Source organism: Culex pipiens, chromosome 3 (genome assembly GCF_016801865.2).
Source record: "Culex pipiens pallens isolate TS chromosome 3, TS_CPP_V2, whole genome shotgun sequence".
Taxonomy (NCBI): Eukaryota; Metazoa; Arthropoda; class Insecta; order Diptera; family Culicidae; genus Culex; species Culex pipiens.
The window spans coordinates 39,215,059-39,238,687 of NC_068939.1; the positions used below are offsets into that span (position 1 = coordinate 39,215,059).

At 35.0% G+C, this 23,629-nt stretch overlaps 1 protein-coding gene across 6 annotated transcripts in view; it reads left to right on the forward strand.

Moving 5' to 3' along the window:
• LOC120427035 (dystroglycan 1) overlaps positions 1-23,629 on the forward strand; it is a 239,642-nt gene that overhangs the window by 41,056 nt on the left and 174,957 nt on the right. Inside the window, exon 1 of one of the 6 annotated variants that reach the window (XM_052710791.1) lies at positions 1,516-2,365. The exons of 3 other annotated variants lie outside the window; for them this stretch is intronic. The gene's annotated coding sequence lies outside the window, so the exon portion shown is untranslated. Of the gene's footprint in view, positions 1-1,515; positions 2,366-23,629 lie in introns of those variants that run through there. 2 more of the 6 variants (XM_052710795.1, XM_052710796.1) reach the window with 2 other exon arrangements.

Consider the following 23,629-nt stretch of genomic DNA (forward strand, 5'->3'; position numbering starts at 1 on the left):
TCCGCTACTTTTAGGCAAAAGTTTTCGATTGTGTTGGTTTTTTTTGAGCTAAATAAATTATTCTTGAATTCGAATCGAAGAAAATTATTTTTTCTTAGTGTCACCGAATAAGCCTTTAATTTTTAATTGACGGTATTTCTTTAAATATTGGTTCAATTGTCAATGTTAAAAATAAATTATTTGAGAAATTTTCAGACCAATTAAATAGAAATAATTTAAAAAAGATATATAATTTGGTCTAAAAGATTAAATAATTATCTAGTTTGTGGACCTTTTCGGAAGGTAATCGTGATTTTACATTTTTGTAGTATTTTTTAAAAAGATCCCAAAACTTTGAAAATGTTTTAATTTTAAACATTAAAAATCGGAGCAAGAGCTTCTGAGAAATTTCGATAAAAAAAATCGCAGCTTTGCATAATTTCTTCTAATTTTCTTTCAAGAAAAAAAACTCAAAAAACATTCAAAAAATCGTAAATTTTTGCCTAAAAGTAGCTTTAACATTGAAACGGTACATTTTATCAAAAAATCTACACAGAAAAAAAATCATGGTAATATTACATCTGGGAAGGGGTACATCTTTTATGTCACAAAAACTGTGTAATTTTACAACTTTTCTGTTGTAATGTCGCTTTTTCAGTCTAAATTGAGGTAAAATTTCATCATAAAAGAGGTAATACTGAACCTTCCAAAATGACACCTTCTAAATTTACACAATTTTTTACTGTGTTGAGTACTTTTCGATTGAAAATTTAATTCTGATTTTTAACAATTTTTTGTTCAGATTTGCGATATTTCTCAAAAGATTTTTTTTTGCTCAAACCGAAAATGATAAAAAGAAAACGTTTGTAGTTTAACTTTAAGTCATTAAAAGTTAAAGTTAAATTGTTTTTTTTTTCATGCCTTGGCAAAGTTTCATCCGAATCAAAATATGAAAATCAAAAACTTGCAGTAAAATTTGCGACATCTTAGAAAAATACTCAATTATTATAAGAAAACTGTGAAACCAACGTTTCTATGAGTTCAGCTTAAAACTAAATCAAGTATCTTTTTTTAAAATAGAATGAAATGAGAGCGATTTTTTTTCTCCTGCGATAAAAATCGTTAAAATGAAAACTATTCTACCTCATTACCATCGTAGATAAATTGTCAGACAACGCTAAATGTGCCTTCTCTTTTTGAAGACGGCCCAAGTTTGTAAACATTGTGACAATTATCCAAGCTAGTAATGCCTAGACTCGACAAAAAAATCATTCATGTTCTTTTAAAATTTCGAGTGATATTTTCGTCATCACATCACATCACGAAACTCCATGACAAAAGCTCGCTCGTAAAATTGATTCGCCGCTGTTCACTCCAAGTTGGGAACCCCTGTCATCAACAATCTCACAGCTTACTCTCTCGATTAATTCTCTCTCACTTTGATTCCTCTCTCGCTCCCAATTCTCTATTTTCCTCGTTCGATTCACACCGCAACGCAACACGCAACACATTCATCGGACGCAAAGGTAGTCTATCCATCGCCAGCACCAGGAACGGTTCCTCGGAGGTTCAGCTCGGTTTTGGTAGCGTTTCGCCGGGAGTTGTAGGCTCTCTCTCATCTAGTGACCGTATCGCGCGCGTCCAGGTGTGTACGCGTGTGTGGTTGTGTACGTGCGTGTATTCCAGCTGGGACCGGTTTAGTGGAGAGGATTCTCGACCTTCCAGCTTCCACCTACACGCCGACGACGATTCTTCATCTTCTTGCGGCTGTGTGCCCAGAATCTATTGATTCGGCTGGGACAGGCCCCCCTTTGAGAATTCTGAAAAGTGGTGTACCCGGTGCAGGTGTGTTGGTGTGCGACGAGCCCTTCCGGCAAAGGGCCCGGCTTGTGATTGTGTGCGTGTGCCGAAACGTTGGGCCGGAAGAAACACGGCAGGATTCTGCTGAAAGTGGTGTTTTGTTTACGGATGTTGGCTACCGACAGGAAGAAGATTCTGCAAACGTGCGTGTGTAGTGGTGCGAATCAAGTGTAATCGAAGAAGTGAAGAATCTGCGAGTTGTTCGCGAGTTTGGTGAATAACATTGTGCGAAGATTTAATTAAAATATTTCGGATGTTTGGTTTGGAGAGGAAGTGGTGAAGTCGGAGTAGGCGCTGAAATAATTACCCCAGAGAGGAAGATCAACAACCGTAGCGTCAACATCAGCAGCAAAGAACCAAAGTGAGCGTCGACTTGTTGTGCTACAGCAACTCCAGCAACAGCAGCAGCCGATTAAAGCTGCCTGATTGCTTGGATCTAACGGAACCATCGCGGGGTCGTTTCTTCAAGCCGTTTGCCGAATTGATATCGATTCCACTGGAGAGAGCAGCAGCTCAAAGCTAAAAGGTACCAGAAAACAAGGCTCGTAAACATTTCCAAGGGGTGAACCGAACCATTCTCGAGTCAAGCCCTTGAGCAGCGTTCTCCCTCTCCGGTTCCAGCCTTCCTTGTGATTCCTTACTTCTTTCGCCTCAGTATCCCATAGCCTACTGCTGCTTGCTGACTGACCACCAGAGATTCGGTGCGCTTGTTATTCGCGTACGCGCGCGCTCGATACATAAATCTGTTGCAGTTTGGCAGGCTGTCAATTTTGCTACCCGGCTTCGAACTACAGCAGTAACATGGCAGTCTCGTTTGCCTTCCCCGTGTAGAGTTTGAATTGTTGATTTTTACGGCTAGCGAGTGACACCAACCTCTCGGTGATACCGGACTACCGTGATTGACTTGGGGGGATTGATTGGTTTCATTGATCTCAATTATATCGGACTGAACTCTTTTCACTAGTGCAAATATACAGCACTTGAAATTATCCGAGTGATTGAAAGTGAAATTGAGGTCTCGGAAAGACTGTCTATCAATGGGAGGAAGGTGTATAGTACGGCTTCAATTGCAACCATAGAGAAGAGACTAATGAGTGTGTACACAGTGTGTCGGTGTTGTTGGACAACCGTGATTTGTAGCAATAAAAAACGGCGACCAGTTCGCTAGTGTTTGATTAGGGGGTCATAAAGATATGGTCTGAATCGAATGCTGATTGATGGATTGTAAATAACGTATAATTTTTTTATTGATCATATGATTTCTCTTTTCAACGGTTTTTAGAGTTTATTTAATTTATATTTGTTTATTAAGCGTGTTGTGTTGCGATAGTTGGTCAGTTTATAAAAAAGTATAATTAGCATCATGTTATATATTCTATTGCAGCGATTCTCAACCTTCTTCTAGGCCGGTACCCCAAGCCATGTAAATCAAGTAGGCCCGGTACCCCCGTTGAGAATCGTTGCTCTACACTCAAAGTCAAAAGTATCCTTTTTTCAAGTTCACCCGTCGTCACCCTTTTAAAAGGGTATCGAAATTGTATTGATTTTGACATACCCTTTTGAAAGGGTGACGCCGGGTGAACTTGAAAAAAGGATAGAAAGTATCCTTTTGAGGGATACTTCTGATTTTAAGTGTATTGTAACCTTGACGTTTTCGAAACATATCACGTAACATTTGACAGTCTTTTAAGGGGTTTCATACATGCAGAAAATCTCATTATTTCAAGTTCCCGAATATTTAGTAAATACTTTCAAAATATGATTTCCTAACACTCCTGAAAGTTCCATTAAGATATTTCATGATTCAATTCTGTAAAAGGCGATTTAAGCTAGACATTTTGCAATGCGCAAAGCGAACTGTCAAACTTTCTGAGCGTTTTTCTCGGGTGCCAAGATATTTCGTGATTGGATAACCAAAATTGGGGATAAAGACTCTTAGAACATATCCCGTGTGCATGACGATGCTCGATTTTGAAATTTGGTTAAAAAAAATACAGAAATCCAAAACTGATGATTTTTTTATGAAAAACTTATTTTTTTTATCTTTTTTGAAAATCGGCTCTCGTCATGCAAATGGAACCGGCTTAATAAGTCCTCACAACATTTTTGAGCAGGTTTGGTCAAAGCTGTGTTGAGATATCGTGGCACCAGTTTTGTTAGTTAAATCTCGGCAATGAAACAAACAAATGACTTCAAAGTTATTTGGTTATTAGTTGATAATATATATTGTAATGCACTGAAAACTGATTTGAAAAAAGTTTTAGTTTTTGTATATGACATTTTTACCGAAACATGTATGTAACCCCTTATATCAAATGATTAAATTTTAGTAGTAAAAGAAGGTTTTTGAACGTTATTTCTGCAAAATACCCATTTATTTCAATAAGATGTTTGGATTTGTTGCTTTAATTTCAATTGTAGTGAATTACTTCCAATTTTAAAGATTTGGCAACGCTAACTAATTGTAGCAATACAGTGAAATAAACATCTATAGATTCTATGATATCCATTTTGAAAATTGCAATGAAACAAACGGAACTGTTCAGAGTAGCAAAGGAATGTTGGAACAAGAGAAATCACAAATCCGCAAAACTAATTTCAAGATTGTTCAGGTGAACACCGAGTACGCGTTCATAAATTAAAGTGGCCGAAAAAAGCTCTTAACTGCTTAATTAATTGTTTATTAACACGACGCCGCATCATTTAATCATTTTCTGATGTACACATAATTTTGCAGCCAAAAATCAGTTGAAAAAGCGAAAAAAAATAAAATTGGTTTCAAATTGTTTTTCCTTGATTTCTGTGTAGTGCGTCCATCCTGGGAATTCCCGGGACAAAATTCCCGGGATTTTTCCAAAACCGGGAATTCCCGAATCCCGGGATTTTTTAATGATTTGTCCCGGGAATTCCCGAAATTGAAAAAAAACAAAATTTGGTCTGGAATTTCAGATTTAGTTGTGAAAATTAAAGACAAGTTGAATACTTAGTTAACGATAATAATATAAAAGCACTAAAATTTGTATTCGGTTTATACCAGCATTAATTAGGCTTGTTCGGAAACATTGTTAAAATTAAACATTTAATATATTTTTAAAAGACTGGTTATAATATTTACATATGTTTATGAATTTAAATTTGAAAAAATAACATTTTTAATTATTTGTATCGATTTAATACAGCTATTTAAGCCATTTTTTTGCATAATGTTTTTAGTTACTTCGGGTAAAACTGGAACAGAACAAAACAAATAGTACAGGGATTTCCAAATTTATTACTCCAAAAACTCCTGTACCCATTCAGTCTGTAGTCCCGATTTTACCCAGTTGGTGGTAGTAACTTAAAAATAATTTGAAAGATATGTTTAATATCAAACATGAATTTCAAAAATAATCTAAAATTTTACATTGACTGTTATAATTTTACTTGTTGTCGCTTCTTAGTATTTTAAACCGTTTCAAAGAAATTTTTCAGGAATTTCTTGTAATGTCATATAAAAAATACAAAAAAATATATATTTATAAAAGACTTGAAAAAAACTTATTTTAATTTGAAGAACATTGGATAAAAAAAATTAAGTTCATTTCAAAGCACAACAAAGAACAAAAAAAACATTTTGAATTTCTTTAGAGCTATTTAAAATTTCTTTAGAGCTATTTAATATTGTCGATGGAAGAGTAGATTATCACCAATTAATATTATGGAGCAAATTCTTTAATTTAAGGCATGAAAAACACAACAAATATAATGAAAACATAGATTTTATCACTGTTTCAAAAATTTCCCGGGATCCCGGGAATTCCCGGGATTTCAAAAATATTTTTCCCGTTTCCCGGGAAATTCAAAACCCGGGAAAATTGGACGCTCTACTTCTGTGCACCTATGTCTAAAACCAAGATTGTTTACTTTTTACTTTATGGTCTGACAGTCTTGGTTTGACAGCTATATCATGGATTTTGGTCTGGAGCAGGCGAGGATAGGACACAGCTCCCTTTGGCAGAGTAGTACATCTTGGGCTGCTAACAGTGAATTTTGAAATCAAAGCTTCAATATACACAATAAATATGAGAGAAAATATCCGGACTATTTCTAAGAGATATTATTTTATTTGAAATAATTGTGACGATGGCATCAACAATATACATTTTTAACAACATTTTTGTTATAAAATGCTCGTTTAGTTGAATGATATATTTTTTAAGATTCAAAATACTATAAACGAAATAACATAACATAATAAAACGTGAAAAATTGTAACAGTGGAAATGTACCGCAATGTTAATAATAACTGTATTTTTTTTTTCAAAGAAGTTTCAAAAGTCTTAAATTTGATTACACGAAAGTCTTCAGATAAACTTCGGATTATCGAATAAAAAAATCCACTTTTAAGTGGTTGATTCCTTCCTAATATTCACATTGTGCATCTAGCCAAAACAGCATCGTTCTTCTCACTCCATGTTCTCTAAATTAAGCTTCATTTCAATTAAGTGCTCATAACTTTTGGTAGGGCTGTCAGCAGGGGCGCCGACTAGTCCAAAATGTTGGGGGGGCACGGTTGTTTTCCGAAATCGATAGGTAAGAGTGCGATTAGATGTTAAAGTTTCTTGTATATCACGAATTTTAATATTTTTAATTTTTTTCATCCGGAATCATTTTTTTAAGAAAAAGATAATTTATTAAAACGTGATTGAGAATGTTGATTAAGGGGAATTTTTTATATGTTTGGAAGGCGAATTCCTTCTCATTGGCATATTCTCACTTATTTTCTAGAAGTAACAGTCAATAGTAAAAATAATCAGATATTTAGTAATTCAACAATACAAATATTCTAAAAATAAAAACAAAAGTAAAAAGCAAAAATTTTGAACTTCAGAAATTTAAGAATACATTTAAAAAAAACATACATTTAAAAAAACATCCATTTTTCAAATCTGCAATTTAGAAAAAAAATAACAGATACACCAAATTCAATATTCCAAAATTAAAAAAAAAATAATACAGAGAAACCTCTTTTTACGCGGTGGCATTACAATTTCTCTTAAACCCTACAACATTTTTGAAAGCTTTAAAAAGCGTTTTGTAGATCTGAACAAAACCTACAAATTGCTTTTTAAAAGATTGCAAAAATGTTGCGTCGTTCCAGAGAAATTTACAAATTAGAAAAACGTAACGCATCGCATAAAAAGAGGTTTCACTGCAGTATAAAAAAATCATGGCCTGAAAATGTTAAGAAATCAAAAGCAGAAATTTAAACAATCATAAATTTAGAAATAACAATAAAAATCAATGTTTAAAAAAATCGAAAATTTTAAAATTATGATACATCAATTATTTTTCAAGAATTTAAGAATATAAGAATTTAAGAATATAAGAATATAAGAATTTAAGAATTTAAGAATTTAAGAATTTAAGAATTTAAGAATTTAAGAATTTAAGAATTTAAGAATTTAAGAATTTAAGAATTTAAGAATTTAAGAATTTAAGAATTTAAGAATTTAAGAATTTAAGAATTTAAGAATTTAAGAATTTAAGAATTTAAGAATTTAAGAATTTAAGAATTTAAGAATTTAAGAATTTAAGAATTTAAGAATTTAAGAATTTAAGAATTTAAGAATTTAAGAATTTAAGAATTTAAGAATTTAAGAATTTAAGAATTTAAGAATTTAAGAATTTAAGAATTTAAGAATTTAAGAATTTAAGAATTTAAGAATTTAAGAATTTAAGAATTTAAGAATTTAAGAATTTAAGAATTTAAGAATTTAAGAATTTAAGAATTTAAGAATTTAAGAATTTAAGAATTTAAGAATTTAAGAATTTAAGAATTTAAGAATTTAAGAATTTAAGAATTTAAGAATTTAAGAATTTAAGAATTTAAGAATTTAAGAATTTAAGAATTTAAGAATTTAAGAATTTAAGAATTTAAGAATTTAAGAATTTAAGAATTTAAGAATTTAAGAATTTAAGAATTTAAGAATTTAAGAATTTATGAATTTATGAATTTATGAATTTAAGAATTTATGAATTTATGAATTTAAGAATTTAAGGATTTAATCATCTTTTTTAGTAAGATTTTCTACTCCCTGATTTTTTGGCATATTTTTTTAGGGTGCAGTTGAAATTTCTATAGCCTTTTTATTTTTTTTTTAAATCGATCATAAATTGCAGAAGGCGATGATACACTTGTGTTTTTTTAAGATTATAATGTTGAATTGTCTCAGATCATGTTTTGATTTGTCGGTTTCTCAGTAAAGCGGTGCGCTAGTTTTCAAAAATTTACTTTTTTTGAAGCAATTGTATTTTTTGGCTAAAATTAGTATAGAACGGTTAACGGTTAACAAATGTATTTGAAATCTTTTCAAATCCTTTCTAAAATTACCCAAAAAATAATTGAATTTGTCAGCATTTTTGAAAATGTAAAGCAGCCAACAAATGACCATTTAGAAAAGTGTTTCAGTTTATATTCGCTAAATCCTGATCTATAATGGCAAATCGCAGAATGTTGCGTTGAAAACTTGATGATTGTTTTCGTAAGAGTTTGCGTAAGTTTGATTGTAGGTAAGGTGCTATGGAAAAAGTACATTGGTTTTGTTTTTGGAACAACATGCACAGATAGAAATATTATTAGCAAATCCGTAAAATCTATGTTGACGACATCTCTCAAATCATATAAAGATGCCTCTGTGCTCTTGTACTAAGCTTACTGATTTTCCTAGAGAGCACAGTGGTATAGATAAAACGTTGTCGATTTAGACAAAATGCATCTAAATCCAGAAAATTGTAAACGATTTTGTTCGAAAAATTTCAGCGATTTCGAAAACAACAAATGTTTTTGAGCTATTTTACGGATTCGCTTACAAGAATTCTATTCGTTTCATTTAAGTTTTAGATATTATTTTCAATTATTTTTGTATTTTTTTACAGTTGAAATAAAAATATTTTTCTTCTAAAATTTCTGGGGGGGCACAATATATGGGCTGCCCCCCCCGCCAAATTTTAAGGGGGGCAAAAAGTACCGTGCCCCCCCAGAGTCGGCGCCCCTGGCTGTCAGATCTTCAATGTTCTGGGGGTTTTGAAAAGTTCATCAAAACACTTAAAAAAATATACATATAACAGGGTTGCCAGATTGCCAGATAAATTTGGGAATGCCAGATTTTCCAAGTGTCAGCCAGAATAAAGATTAATAATTTTCTTTGATAATATTTGAAAAAAAAAAATGCAGAATTTTCATATTCTGTGAATAGTTTATTCATAATAGAAAATCTACTTTTTTGAGCCGAAATGTCGAGCTAAGTTCTTTAAATTTTTGAATTAATTCGCATCCTCTCCTTTCTCATTCAAAATTGTTTAATTTTCATCTGCCAGATTTATACAGATTTTTTATTGGTAGGTTGGCCAGATTTTTCTTTCAATTTTGACTAATCCAGCTTAGGTCTAAGAGGTCAAAACAAGAAGTTGATTTTTCTAGTGATTTTAAAGCCTTTCCTTAGTGAGGATGTCATTTGTTTTATGTTCTTAGGATAAAAATATAGTTGAGTGGCAAAACATTTTGTCAAACTCGAGGAGTTGATTGCAAAATTATTATTTTTAATATTCAACAACTATCAAACAGATCACTTTCGAGCACTTTGAGGATCTCATTTTAGCTCAAAGCTCAAACTATGTTAGCGAAAAAAAATCATCGATTAGCCGAAGTGAATCTTTGGCAGAGACTTTGGACAATCGGATCTCAAACCAAACAAATTCCGCAAATGAAAATTTCCTCCTTTGATTGCAATCCCTTTCCAAAATCAACTCCCCCAAAACAGGGAAGAAATTGATTTCCCCTTCCACGCACCAAACTAATCGATAGCCCTTAGACCTGCCCACTTCTACTCTGAAACTTCTGAATGATTTTCGTGCTAGACGTTCCCTGTCTGTCTGCTAATGAACTTTGAACCTCGAGGCACTTATATTGCTCATGTCGAGGTTTTGTCTGACGCCGGGTTTGCATTTCCTGCTGCCACGAGACGAAAATCAATAGTCATTAAAATATTAATTAAGCCGAATGGGGCCTCACCCCTCGCATCTTCCGGGGGACTCGTGACATCTTGCACTTGTCTTTTTTTGGTGTGTGTGAAAGACACAAGACAGATTGTGAGGATTCTTCCTCGGCGATGACAGCTATGGCGAGTCGCGGCGGCGGTTGGGATTGTCAAAAGACGAGTGTTTCCCATTAATTATTCAGACTTCTCCGTTTCGAACCTGCGGGAAACCGCAGATCTGCTCCAACTCCTTCCACGGGGAAGCGCCAACGTTGATGATGATGTTCATTGTTTGATTTATGAAAAATTGAACCAGATGAAAAATGCTTCTCCAGACGACGTGGACGCGGACAGGAATTCCAAACTTTGTTTCAAGACGTATAACCGTGACTTCAAGTTCGATGAATGCGCGCGCGGCGAAAGACGCCGCCCGTCATTGAACGAAACGCGCAAGCCTTTTTCTCGAAGAGGCAAGCTGAATGAGCGGGCATTAAATCTATATAAACATTAATGTTTTATGGCGGCGCGGTTGGAGCAGGTCCAGGAGCGGGACTGTGGAGGGACTACAGCTGTAGGCGGTTCCCGGGGCCAGCTGATGGAAAAGTAATTAGAATGATTTATGGCCGCATCGGCTTTGTTGTGGTAATTTCAATTTTCAAAAGGGTTGCTCACTGGAATTGATTGTTTTAAGTTTGTGGCAAGGTCCGATATTTTTTTGGGATACGATAAATCATTTGACCTCTAACTTCTAATTCGAAAATCAAGAGTAAATTGTACTCCATTCATTTGTAACAAACGTAAGATGTAGTCAAGATAGATTTACTTGAAGCAAGCTTAGAAAATTTGAAATATTAACAGCAATTTTCCCCCTTCAAGCCAACTCAACTCTTTATCAACCCAAATTTTCTTGTAGAAGCGGACTGTAACTAATATGCTACATCCATAACTGAGTTGACTATCAAAACGACTCCTCAAGTGCAGCAGCTCCTCACTCGAGTCGTGTTCGAGGGGCGTCTCGGTGACAGAACCCAGAACTACCGCCACGATGTAGTGTGGCTGCACTTGTAGAGCCACACCAGTCTCGTGAGCCACTTATCGATAAGGACAAGTGATTAATGAAGTGATCGGCGGCTGTCCCCTCGAAACTTGTCGTCAATTCGAGCTGGATATAAGTTTGTCCATGGAAGCCGACAGAGCGGGGAGGGGGAGATAAGCGTTGAAAGTGAATGAAATGACCTTTATTGAAGTATTGCTTTGGAAAGATGTTGTAGTTGGACGAATTTTTAGTCATATTATAGCTCAAAACTGGATAAACATTGAAGTGAATACGAATTGAGTTCAAGTTCAAGTCATAGTCATGTCATAGTCAAGTCATAGTCAAGTCATAGTCAAGTCACAGTCAAGTCATAGTCAAGTCATAGTCAAGTCATAGTCAAGTCATAGTCAAGTCATAGTCAAGTCATAGTCAAGTCATAGTCAAGTCATAGTCAAGTCATAGTCAAGTCATAGTCAAGTCATAGTCAAGTCATAGTCAAGTCATAGTCAAGTCATAGTCAAGTCATAGTCAAGTCATAGTCAAGTCATAGTCAAGTCATAGTCAAGTCATAGTCAAGTCATATTCGAAATCAAGACATGCCTTCACCACCACTAGATGAATCACATTTTCGAACAACAAAATAAACCCAAAAAAACAAACCTTCCCCCATTCTCTACCGAGAACTCCTTATCATCCCAAATATTTGCCCTCGCGAGGTTCAGGTTCAGCAAAGATCCCCGGAATAAGCGCATGATTACTCAAGTTCCGATTTGGGACCAACACCGGCTATTCGCGGTTGCTATTTTCTGGCTGATGACCACATCACATCACACACATAATTTCCTGATCAGTGCCCGGTTTTGTTGACAAGCCAGAGGCGCGAATAATGACATCCCGTTCGACACAACAGCAGTGCCATTATTACCGATTGTTCGTACTGTGGCGGGCTTCCTTAATTAGCAAAACAGATGCCGCTCGCTACTGGACCATCATCCGGAGGGAGGTTAACGATAGAGTCATCAGCAGTTGAGTCAAGTACACTGTGAAAGTGGGACGACCACGGGCTTTCCAAGCTGAATGACAGTAATGTTAGATTTCGTGCGCTAACAAGATATACTGGGCATTTCTAACTGGCCTTGGAATGAAAAGTGCCAACAAATGTTAGTAGACATCGATAGCCAAACTCATCAACAGAAGTACAACACTTTACTGAGTACGTACTACATTGTTGAGGTCGCTAATCGGTACTTAACTATTCTCTACGAAATCAACCTGTTTCGTGTATTTTTATCTTTAGTATTTTTTTTTAATTTGTCTGTTTAAAAATAGTATTAATTGTGCTTTGTTTACTTATGCTACAAAAACATGTTAGCATGATATTGGAACATCTGGGATGGCCTAAGACATCCGAAACTTTCGGGGCCAAACAAAGAAGTCGAAAATTCAAATTTATGACAACGCATCCTACCTAAACGGTTTAAATGAGTCTGGAAGGGTACACTTTATTGTTGTAACAACTTATTGGGAATTTCTGGACCTTCTGAAGACTCCCTGGAATTAAGATCTCTGGGTCTACCGACGTAACAAGCAAGAGGTCGACAAGTTTTCACCACGGATCATCCCGCTTAGCTCCATAGAGTTGGTTAGACTACTCTCCTGTAATGTAATGCTATTTCTGCCCACTTCATCACTTCCAGCTCACCGTGTAGGTACTCCACAACCAGCTCCAAATTCACTGCTGAAAGTGAGAACATTCTCCGTCTAGCTTTCAATTCCCAACCGCCCAGCAGCAGTGATGTCATTGGCCTGCTGTCGCACTCCAAAAATTCGCGCACTTCCAAAAGTGCCGCTCCACGTGTGTGTGTGTGTGTGTGTGTGTGTGTGTGTGTGTGTGTGTGTGTGTGTGTGTGTGTGTGTGTGTGTGTGTGTGTGTGTGTGTGTGTGTGTGTGTGTGTGTGTGTGTGTGTGTGTGTGTGTGTGTGTGTATATATATATGTGTGTGTGTGTGTGTGTGTGTGTGTGTGTGTGTGTGTGTGTGTGTGTGTGTGTGTGTGTGTGTGTGTGTGTGTGTGTGTGTGTGTGTGTGTCGCGGTTTTAAAACAAAACCTCATTCGGCAGCGCGCGTGTTTTAAGCGACAGCTCAGCACTACTCGGGTTTTTCGAGACCGGCCGGCTTCGACGATAAATGTGCGAGTGTGTGTGTGTGTGTGTGCATGTGGAGAAGGATTAAATTACCTCGGCACCACACCGCAGCAGCAGCGGCAGCACGCGGTTTTCCGACTGGCTTAACGCGAAAATATTTCGACAAACGGTCGTCGTACGAAGGCCATAAAGTCGCCAGAATGTGCCCGAATTTTTGCTTCGGTGAGCGGCAAAATCGATTTGGCAGATACTTTTTGAATTGTGTTTATTTTTCGGGTTTCAGGCGGAATTTCATCATCCACTAAAAACTTGTTGTTTAACTGTTTTCCAAAAGACATTGAAGAATAAAAGTTTTTCGTTGTTTAACATTCCAACGCCCAAGGCTACAAAAAAGTTGGAACGGTAACTTCAACTCGCTGGTTCTCGGGCATAACTCACCCAATCAAGATGATTCTTTTTTCCAGTGATTTGTTAGGATGTCTAGATGGTCCTAGAACTTTGCAGAACTCAATTTGATCAAATCTGTAATTTTTGCGATCAAAAACATCGTTCCAACTTTTTTTTTCGCGTTTAAAAAAATCCTTTTGAAAAAGTTGGAACGATGTTTTCGGTCGCAGATTTGTTCAAAACAAGTTCTGCGAAATTTTAGGATCATCTAGACATTCTTACAAATCCCTGGGCACAAGAATCGTCCCGATTGGTTGAGTTATGCCCGAGAACCAGCGAGTTGAAGTTACCGTTCCAACTTTTTTGGGAGGCTTGGGCGTCCGTGTAAGTTGGACATGCGTTGGGCGTTCCAGTGTTAAAAGCATTGCAAACAAAAAGAAATCAAATTGTTCCCCTACGGGAATCGAGAGGACACCATTTGATTGTTATACATTCTCTTTACAACTGTTCCACGAACGCGCTTGTTAACGTACCAACGCTAAGACCATCTTACTTTATTGTCATTTCCTTATTGAAATCCTTAACTGATAAGTGCAGTGCTTCTGGGGACGCGCAGTCCTGTTTTTTCGCGATAATTTTCGTCACTTTTGTGTGGTTGTTTGTGTGCATGGGGTGATTGGTTAGTATAATTGAATAATGCTGTATAAGCTTCTGGGGACGCGCAGTCCTTGTTTGTGTGCGAGTCTTATTTTTTGTGTTGAAAAGACCTTCCCATAGCTCCGTAGCTCGGAGGGCTCGATGTCGGTTGTTTGTGTGTTAAGCCCTCTTCATAGCATCGTAGCTCGAGAGGCAACGAAAATTAATACCTTATCTAGCTAACAGAAAGAAGATCGGAAGGCATTTGATGGTTGAGTTCGTAGCGTCTATTCCGTAACAAATTTATGAATTAAATGGTAATATTATTAAAAATCAGACTACGCTATCATTGCAGCATTGCGTTTAACTCCTCATTCTATAAATAAACATTATTTGGCTTTATCTTTCCACAGCCGGCTGTCTAAGATTAAACCATTTCATTTAAAATTTAACAACAGTTAAAAGGGAAATGTCTCATCCGCAGCATCCGATTATTTGCCTTGAGAATAATATATAAAACCTTTCAACAAACACTATGATTTTGGGTCACATCATCATCTTCTATGATGAATCCTGACCAAGCACCCTATCCTACTAACACATTTTCAGGTTCTTGGCGCTTGTGGGGTGTAAGCACAGAGTAAATCAGCTGCCCTAGTAGCAACCTGCGCTAACTAACATTCCCGTCCCTTAAAATCGAGATCTACAAACTGACATGGCGGGCGCCGTTGGTGGCCAATGACTGTTACCTATTTGCAACTGATCTAGTTTTAGCAATCATGGTGTTTTATCTTTTCAGCGCATTCATACATGCTGTTGACAAGGGAATCACCACTAGATCGTCGAAGCCTATGATCAGTAGTGCTGAAAGAATATTACGGTTCTGTTCAGCAACGGAGGGGCAACCATGGGTGGTCTCTCATGCTTATGCTCATGCTCATTTCCTTACTGAAATCCTGATCTGTGATAAATCTGAACTCGTGATTGTCAGAATATCTGCCAAGCTGTGCTATGATTTGGTAGTCACATAACTGTCACAATTTCTTCGTATTTGTGTACTGTATTTCATTTATTTCATGTTTTATAGGGTCACGTGACATCGATCACCAGTGTAAATCCTCACTTTAGCGAGTCTCCCACGAAATCCACGTCAGAGTCCTCACAAGCCACCGCGTGACAAATTCATCCCGGAAGGGATGCGAACCGCGACCCAAGTCATCGTAGCATTTCAATTAAACTGTCTCCAGTTCCAATCAGAGAGAGAGATGCTGGAAATAAAAAAAAAACAGTCAAATAAATACGCAGAACGATGGCGGCGGCGGCACTTTCAATTATTAAGGCCTGCCTTCTGACAGTGCTGCCAGCATTCTCGCTGAGGTCTGAGTCGTTACTGTTTTATCATTGAATCATGGTGGAAAATGTGTTTTCGAAAAAAGCAGAACCGGGATCGGCAACGATAAAATTGCACAACCATCAGGGTCTTTTTGACTTCTTCTTTTTTTACTCTCCTTTAATTTTACACTTGTTTGCTTCTTCTTTCTTCCTCTTTTTTTTCAATTTGGAAACAACCCGATGTCAATGGCACTTGATTTGCATATTTTCGTTTTGGTACTTCAGGCCTTTTTTCTTCTTTCTTTTTTTTTTTGAAGCCGCTGTTTTCGTTTCGTTAAGTGCCCTATGGTAGGCCAGCCAGCCAGGCAGTGTTTGCCAAAAAGTGAATCGCTGTTTTGGTGCCATGAATTATTCGCAACACTGTGTGTTACTGCTGATTGAGTGATTTGGCAGAAAATGGGACGTCCGTTTGTTTCAATTTGGCATACGTTGTTTGTCAAGTGACGTTTGACTGAAGATTTTGAAAATTTAAATTTTTGCAAACATCTTTATTTTTCTTCAAATACCTATTTTTCAATATTTTCCTTTTCATTTTTGTCGTATTCCTTGTAAAATTCTGCTTAAGAATCAATACATATCTCACAGTAAATTTGTTCGTTTCCAAATAACGGCGTATTTTGCCCTTAAAAAAAATTTGAAATGGAAAAATCGGATTCTGCAAATCTCTCTGACCATTAAAATTGGAATAAATTACTGTAAACCCTTACCCAGCGCCATTCCGACTAATCCCAAACAGTATAAATTGCAATTTTCGTACCACAAATTCCACCTCATTCCAGTCCCTTTGAAGCTCACAACCCCGGGGATCCCCCTCAAAGTTGGCCAAATGAGCTTCGGCGGTTCCATTGGCCAACCCCGATTGGGGATTAATTGGAAGGAAATGAAAACATCGAGCTCCGTCGATCTTTCCCCTGACAGAATCCAGATGGCTATACTGGGTTGAGCTATTCACGGGTTGGAAGCCCTTCGGATTCAGTCTGTTGGACTGTTGGATATGGGGATTTACACGGTAGGCACTGTGAAAAATGTTACATGTAATTTTACGTTGAATTTCGCGTAAAATTTTAAATTTCAAACCTAAACGTTTTTTGTTGTTCAATTGTTCAATTGAAAAAAATGTTCAATTTTTCAACTTGAAACAAAACAAATCAATTCTACTAGAGAACTCTAGGCTCTTTGTTTGGCCCCTCTCAATTGAATGGTGCACCTAGTGGCCGGTGGTCAATGCAATGGCACTTTGATTAGGCTTTTCAATTTACGTGATGAATCTCCGGAACTCTGGCGTCGGTGCGTCGCTGCACATATCGTCTGCTGGCATGCGTTCATTGTGTTCCAACTTCTGAATAGACCACAATATAGGGGTTTTGCTATGGAAATGTACTTGGGTGTAGGTTTTTGCATGCGGTGGAAACTCTTTGTTACAACAGGTTTTGTTCATATGGGGAGAGAAACTGCATGAACAGAATTGGTTTTGTGAACTAATATCGATAATTGATCGATGCTGAAAATGTACGAGTTGTGCTTTGAATTTTGTTTCAAAATGCTAAATAAAATTTGATCAATTCTACACCCCGAACTGGGTATCGGCATACGAGAGGATAAATAGCACGATTCGGTAGTAAAATGGTACTGTGTGCGGACGGAGAGGATAAATCCTGAAATTACCGAGAGTACTTTACTCATGGGTTCATCTTCAAAGAAAGTTCATCTATCAAAAAAAAAGTAAAAGTAAGTATGGGCCACCATGGTTCGGTGTCTAAGTGGCGGCCATTTGTCCATATAAGCCACTCAATATGATGAACTGTTCCAATGAACGAATGAACACGCGAGAGGACTATACTCTCGCGAAATAGCACTTTCCTCACGTTTCTTTTCGTGAGGATTATCCCCTCGTTCTTTAACTTTGCGTGTAGCTTTTTAACGTTGAAGTTGATGAAAAAACCTTTTCATACAAAAACGTCTTCTTTGAATCGTTAATAACTCGTCAGGGTTAACTCGGATCGATTTGCGGTCTTGGACAAAGTTGTTTGTCATAAAATTTTACTTAAAAATCTTACACTTGACAATGTTCCGACAGACCTAACAAAACTTTGAAATTTTTGCTTTTCCCCATACATTTTTTTTAATTTTTCCATACAAACTTCAACGATAAAAGCGACTCTTAACCTTTAACCGATTTGGCTCAAAATTGGCAAAGTATTTTTTTATCTAACGAATCGACCCACTATTTTAAGTATTTTCTGATCGATATGGTGTCTTCAGCAAAGTTGTAGAAATCGATGAGGAATATTCAGAAAAATAGGTGCATGGAAAAATTAACGATTTTTAAATCAACTTTTTTCACAAAAAGTCGATTTCCCTAAATCCGCATGTTTAAAAAAATTTAAACAAATTTTATATGTTCTTTGGGACGGAAACCGCAACTTTTGAGCCATTGAAAAAAAAATAAGTCGAAAACATTTTTTGACTTCGGCTTTTAATGTAAAACCAAATTTGCTTTTGCAATCAAGAAATACTTTACAGATTTTTGATAAAGTGCACCGTTTTCATGATATAGCCACAGAAGGTTTTATTTGAACTGTAAAATTCCCGTGTTTCAATTTTATCAAATAGTGATCATGATTGTCCATTCCTGAATATTTTTTTTGTGTAACGTTAAGAAAATTTCCAGCAAAATTGCCTAAGAGACATTGAAAATAGGACCTCTGGTTGCTGAATTACAGCGAATTAATGAAAATTGCAGTTTTTTAAGTCTCATCCCAATATTCCCAAATTTTCTAATGCCAATATCCCACAACTTATGATCTAATTTTCTATGTGAAACAAATTGCAACATAAGTTTGTCCATATAATTTTCCATACAAATGTGGCAGCTGTCCTTACAAAAATGATGTATGAAAATTCAAAAATCTGTATCTTTTGAAAGAATTTTTTGATCGATTTGGTGTCTTTGGCAAAGTTGTAGGTATGGATACGGACTAGACTGGAAAAAAATGATACACGTTAGAAAAAAATTGGTGATTTTTTCATTTAACTTTTTATCACTAAAACTTGATTTGCAAAAAAAAAACAATTTTTAATTTTTTTTATTTTTTGATATGTTTTAGAGGACATAAAAAGCCAGAAATTCAGAAATTTCCAGGTTGTGCAAAAAATCATTGACCGAGTTATGAATTTTTTAATCAATATTAATTTTTTCAAAATATCGAAATTTGGGTCGCAAAAATTTTTCAACTTCATTTTTCGATGTAAAATCAAATTTGCAATCAAAAATCACTTTAGTGAAATTTTGATAAAGTGCACCGTTTTCAAGTTAAATCCATATTTAGGTGACTTTTATGAAAATAGTCACAGTTTTTCATTTTTTTAAATTAGTGCACATGTTTGCCCACTTTCGAAAAAAAATATTTTTGAAAAGCTGAGAAAATGCTCTATATTTTGCTTCTTTAGACTTTGTTGAAACGACCTTTAGTTGCTGAGATATTGCAATGCAAAGGTTTAAAAACAGGAAAATTTATGTTTTCTAAGTATATATCTCAGCAACTAATGGTCCGATTTTCAATGTTAAAATATGAAACATTCGTGAAATTTTCCGATCTTTTCGAAAACAATATTTTTAAAATTTTCAAATCAAGGCTAACATTTTAAAAGGGCTTTTTATTGAATGTTTGGCCCTTTTGAAATGTTAGTCTTGATTTGAAAATTTTGAAAATATTGTTTTCGAAAAGATCGGAAAATTTCACAACTGTTTCATATTTTAACATTGAAAATCGGACCATTAGTTGCTGAGATATCGACATTGAAAAATGGTGGGATGTTTGGGTGAGACTTAGAAAACATCAATTTTCCTGTTTTTAAACCTTTGCATTGCAATATCTCAGCAACTAAAGGTCGTTTCAACAAAGTCTAAAGAAGCAAAATATAGAGAATTTTCTCAGCTTTTCAAAAATATTTTTTTTCAAAAGTGGGCAAACATGTGCACTAATTTAAAAAAATGAAAAACTGTGACTATTTTCATAAAAGTCACCTAAATATGGATTTAACTTGAAAACGGTGCACTTTATCAAAATTTCACTAAAGTGATTTTTGATTGCAAATTTGATTTTACATCGAAAAATGAAAGTAAAAAATTTTTGCGACCCAAATTTCGATTTTTTGAAAAAATCAGTATTGATTAAAAAATTCATAACTGGATCAATGATTTTTTGCACAACCTCGAAATTTCTGAAAAGTTGGCTTTTTATGTCCTCTAAAACATATCAAAAAAATAAAAAAAATAAAAAATAGTGTTTTTTTTTGCAAATCAAGTTTTAGTGATAAAAAGTTAAATAAAAAAAATACTAATTTTTTTTACCGTGTATCATTTTTTTCCAGTGTGGTCCGTATCCATACCTACAACTTTGCCCAAGACACCAAATCGATCAAAAAATTTCTTCAAAAGATACAGATTTTTGAATTTTCATACATCATTTTTGTAAGGACAGCTGCCAAATTTGTATGGAAAATTATATGGACAAACTAATGGGTCTAGCTCATTTCCCCGAATGACATTTCCCCGAATGCCATTTCCCCGAAAATCATATCCCCTAATTGGCCACATCCCCGAATACCACTTCCCCTAATCAGCCTCATCCCCGAATGCCATTTCCCCGAATATCATTTCCCCTAATCGGCTATATCCCCGAATGCCATTTCCCCTAATCGGCCATTTCCCCGAATGCCATTTCCCCGAAGTGACACTTACGCCAATTGCCGTTTATTTAAATTTAAATTTTCCCGAATTTTCATATCCCCTAATCATCATTTTCGCTCAAGCCTTTTTCCATGACTAACAGTTATTTTCTTTCTCGATTTTACCGAACAAACAGCTTTTTCGGGTATGCTGTTGATTAAATGTTGTAAATTGGGTAGTAAAGCCCTTTGTAATTTTTTATGAACAACGGTAAGAAACACGATTAAAAACCATTTCCGATAACTTTTTTTTTTTAATTTTTATGCAAAAAAAATTTTATTGACAAGACAACATTTTTTCGATGGATCAACTATGGTCCCCTTGGAACGAGCTGTCAAGTAGGAGCTTTTCTACTTGATTTAAAAATCCATTTTAAATCCTTTGCGGTCGTTCAAAGGGTCATTGTACTTCGAAAAAAAGCTTTATCGTTGTGAACATCATCATAAATTTAATCTTAATTTTAGGACCCAATTACAGTCCAGATTCGATTATCCGAAGCCTCAATTATCCGAAGTTTCGAATATCCGAAGTTCGATTATCCGAAGGTTTGTATGGGACTTCGGATAATCGAATCACGAACAACAATTTTTTGATTTTTTTTTTATTCGATCATCCTAAGTGAAATTTTTCCGAGGCCTTCGGATATTCGAGTCTGGACTGTACTAGATTTTTTTTTGTTCAATTAACATTTGTATTCAACCGCATAATTAGATGTTGTTTTTGAGAAATTTGCAAGGAAATTTGTCTTTTTTCGAATTTTGTTCAAAAACCCAAAGATCGAACAAATAGGTACATAAGGCTGGTACAAATTTTATTTAAAGTTTATGTTGATTTTATTCTTCGCCAAATCCCAAACCAGCAATGTGAATAAAATGATCAGTGTGAACGGGGTTCTGTAGTACGAAAATCGCACGGTATGTTTTTTGAATCATAGAAGATAACAAAACTTCTATTGCCTTGTTATTATCATGTCCATAAGAAAAAAAGTATTTGTTTTGAGAATATATAAAAAAGTCTGTAACAATATTCATTGTATTTGAATGAATAGTACCAAACCTTTCAACACCCCTTCCCCCCTAAAATGCTACGTCTGTTCTGAATGAAGCCAAAAAGAAAGTTGATCATTCAAGGCCAATACGAACCATCCAAGAAATATTATATGTAGTTTGATGTGTTAAAAATTGTCATCAAATTTTTTCTTATAAAATACTATTTCCCCGAACGCGGTCCGCTTGACCGCGTTCGGGGGAATGGCATTCGGGGAAATGACTATTCAGGGATATGACTAATCGGGTAAGTGGCATTCGGGATTGTGGCCCATTCGGGAAAATGGCATTCGGGGATGTGGACGATTAGGGGAAATGGAAAATTCGGGTAAATGGAATTCGGGGAAATGACTATTAGGGGAAGTGTCTTTTCGGGGAAGTGGCATTCGGGGAAATGTCCCTTCGGTAATATGGGTTTCGGGGAAATGTCATAGATTCAAACTAATGATGCAAAATGGCTTCTTTGGACATACCGAAGGCACCAAAAAAGTTTCAGACGGATTAAAAAATACAAAAATTAAAATTGAAGAAAAAAGACCGATTTCGTAGAGAATTGCTCATTTGTGAAATTTTATTATCTTTTCGAAAAAAAATTAAAGAAAGCCTAACATTAGAAATGAATTTAATATTGAATATTTTTTTTATGAAGATAGTCTTAGATGTTTAAAAAATTAAAACAAATCATTTTTTAAGGAAAAATCAATAAATTGCAAGACCAGATTCGATATCAATATTCAATAGAAAAAAAATAAATTATTTTTGGAGACCAATATTTTTTGCTGTGAAAACTAGTTTTTTTTTTGTTGCTGTGAAAACTAGTTTTTTTTTTGTTTTTTTGTTCAGTCTGCTTTCATTAAAATTTAGAAGTTTTATGAAAAAAAAAGTTTTCCCTCGATTTTTCGAGCAAATAGGCAACTTAGACAAATACCGTAAAACGGGGTGACTTTGATATCCGGGGTGACTTTCATAGGCTAGCGATTTTTCCGCAAAATGAAGAGTACAATTAAAATACGTACGGAATGGTTTAGAATCATACTGACCGTGGTAGAGATGTGTTCAAAGTACCTTAAGAAGAACTTTTCATAAAATTTTTAAAAGTTTAAAAAGTTAGTTAACTATAGTTAAGAAAATGTTGATGAAAGTAATTATTTTGAACTTCTCAAAGGGTCATGATTTTCTCAAAGAACAAGATTTTGAATCGGAAAACGGAATGCATTTTAGGATTTTTTGGACAATTTTCTACTAGGAGAAAGTTAAATAAGTTTGTAAATAATAAATAATGTGTGTTTTTGAAACACAATTTGAAAAAAAAATCTCAAAATTAATAGGCAATTTCAGTTGAACAAATTTCATGTAAAATGTGAACACTTGTGATTCGTTCTTCGAATTCAGTATAAAATGTAAAATAAATCGATAATTTTGTAAACAAAACTAGTTTTAACAAATTTCAGGCAAAATTCCGACTTTTTAACAATTTTACCTAAAATTTATATGTATTTTGTTAAAAAGCTTATAAACTTAGTGATCTAAATATAACCATTGATGATGATGATGATGGTCCCAACTCTTACCCTTACAAAGGTTTGAGCTGGACGAGTTATCGTTATGATATTTGGTTTGAACATTTAAATCAGTAATTGATTCTTTTTTTCTTAAAACTATATCAGCTATCTTAGTGATGGTACATTTAACGTACAAATAAAATTTGAACATCTTAAATATGATTTTAACAAGAAAAACTATGACTATCAAAGTCACCCCGGAATTCAAACTAAGAATTTTTAACGTAATTTTTTTTTCTAAACGATATTATTTTTTTTCCAAAATATTGCATGGACTTTGTGTGGCCTTTCCCACTACATGTTCTAAAAATAATAATCTTGAGAAAAATCTTACCTGTTGGAAAATATTAATAAAAAAATGAAATCCTATCAAAGTCGCCCCGGTTTACGGCAGACACAAAATTTTAGAAAAACATTTCACGAGTAACAAAAATGATTTTTTTTTTTCGTAAAATAACCCAATCTACAAGGAGCCTCTCGATCAAGGGAAAAATAAGAAATTCAAAGTGTTTTAAGGAGTTACATACATGAAAATAATCTTAAAATTTAGTATTACATACAATTGATTAAATTCACGAAAAGATGATTTCCAATCTCTCCTGAGTGTTTTTATGTAGAAATTTCATGATTCAAGTTGCAGAAGATTCAAGCTTGAAATTTTGCCATACACAAAGTGAACTCCTAGAACTCCTCCTCAGCTACCAATCGTAAAACTTTCTGTTTCAAACGCAAACAGCGTTCTGAACCAACAACTCCTCAACCGTCTATACCGCCTTGAAAATTGCCACCACGCCACGTCACTTTACTCCGAGCGAGGCAAACGAGGAAGTTTAAATTTT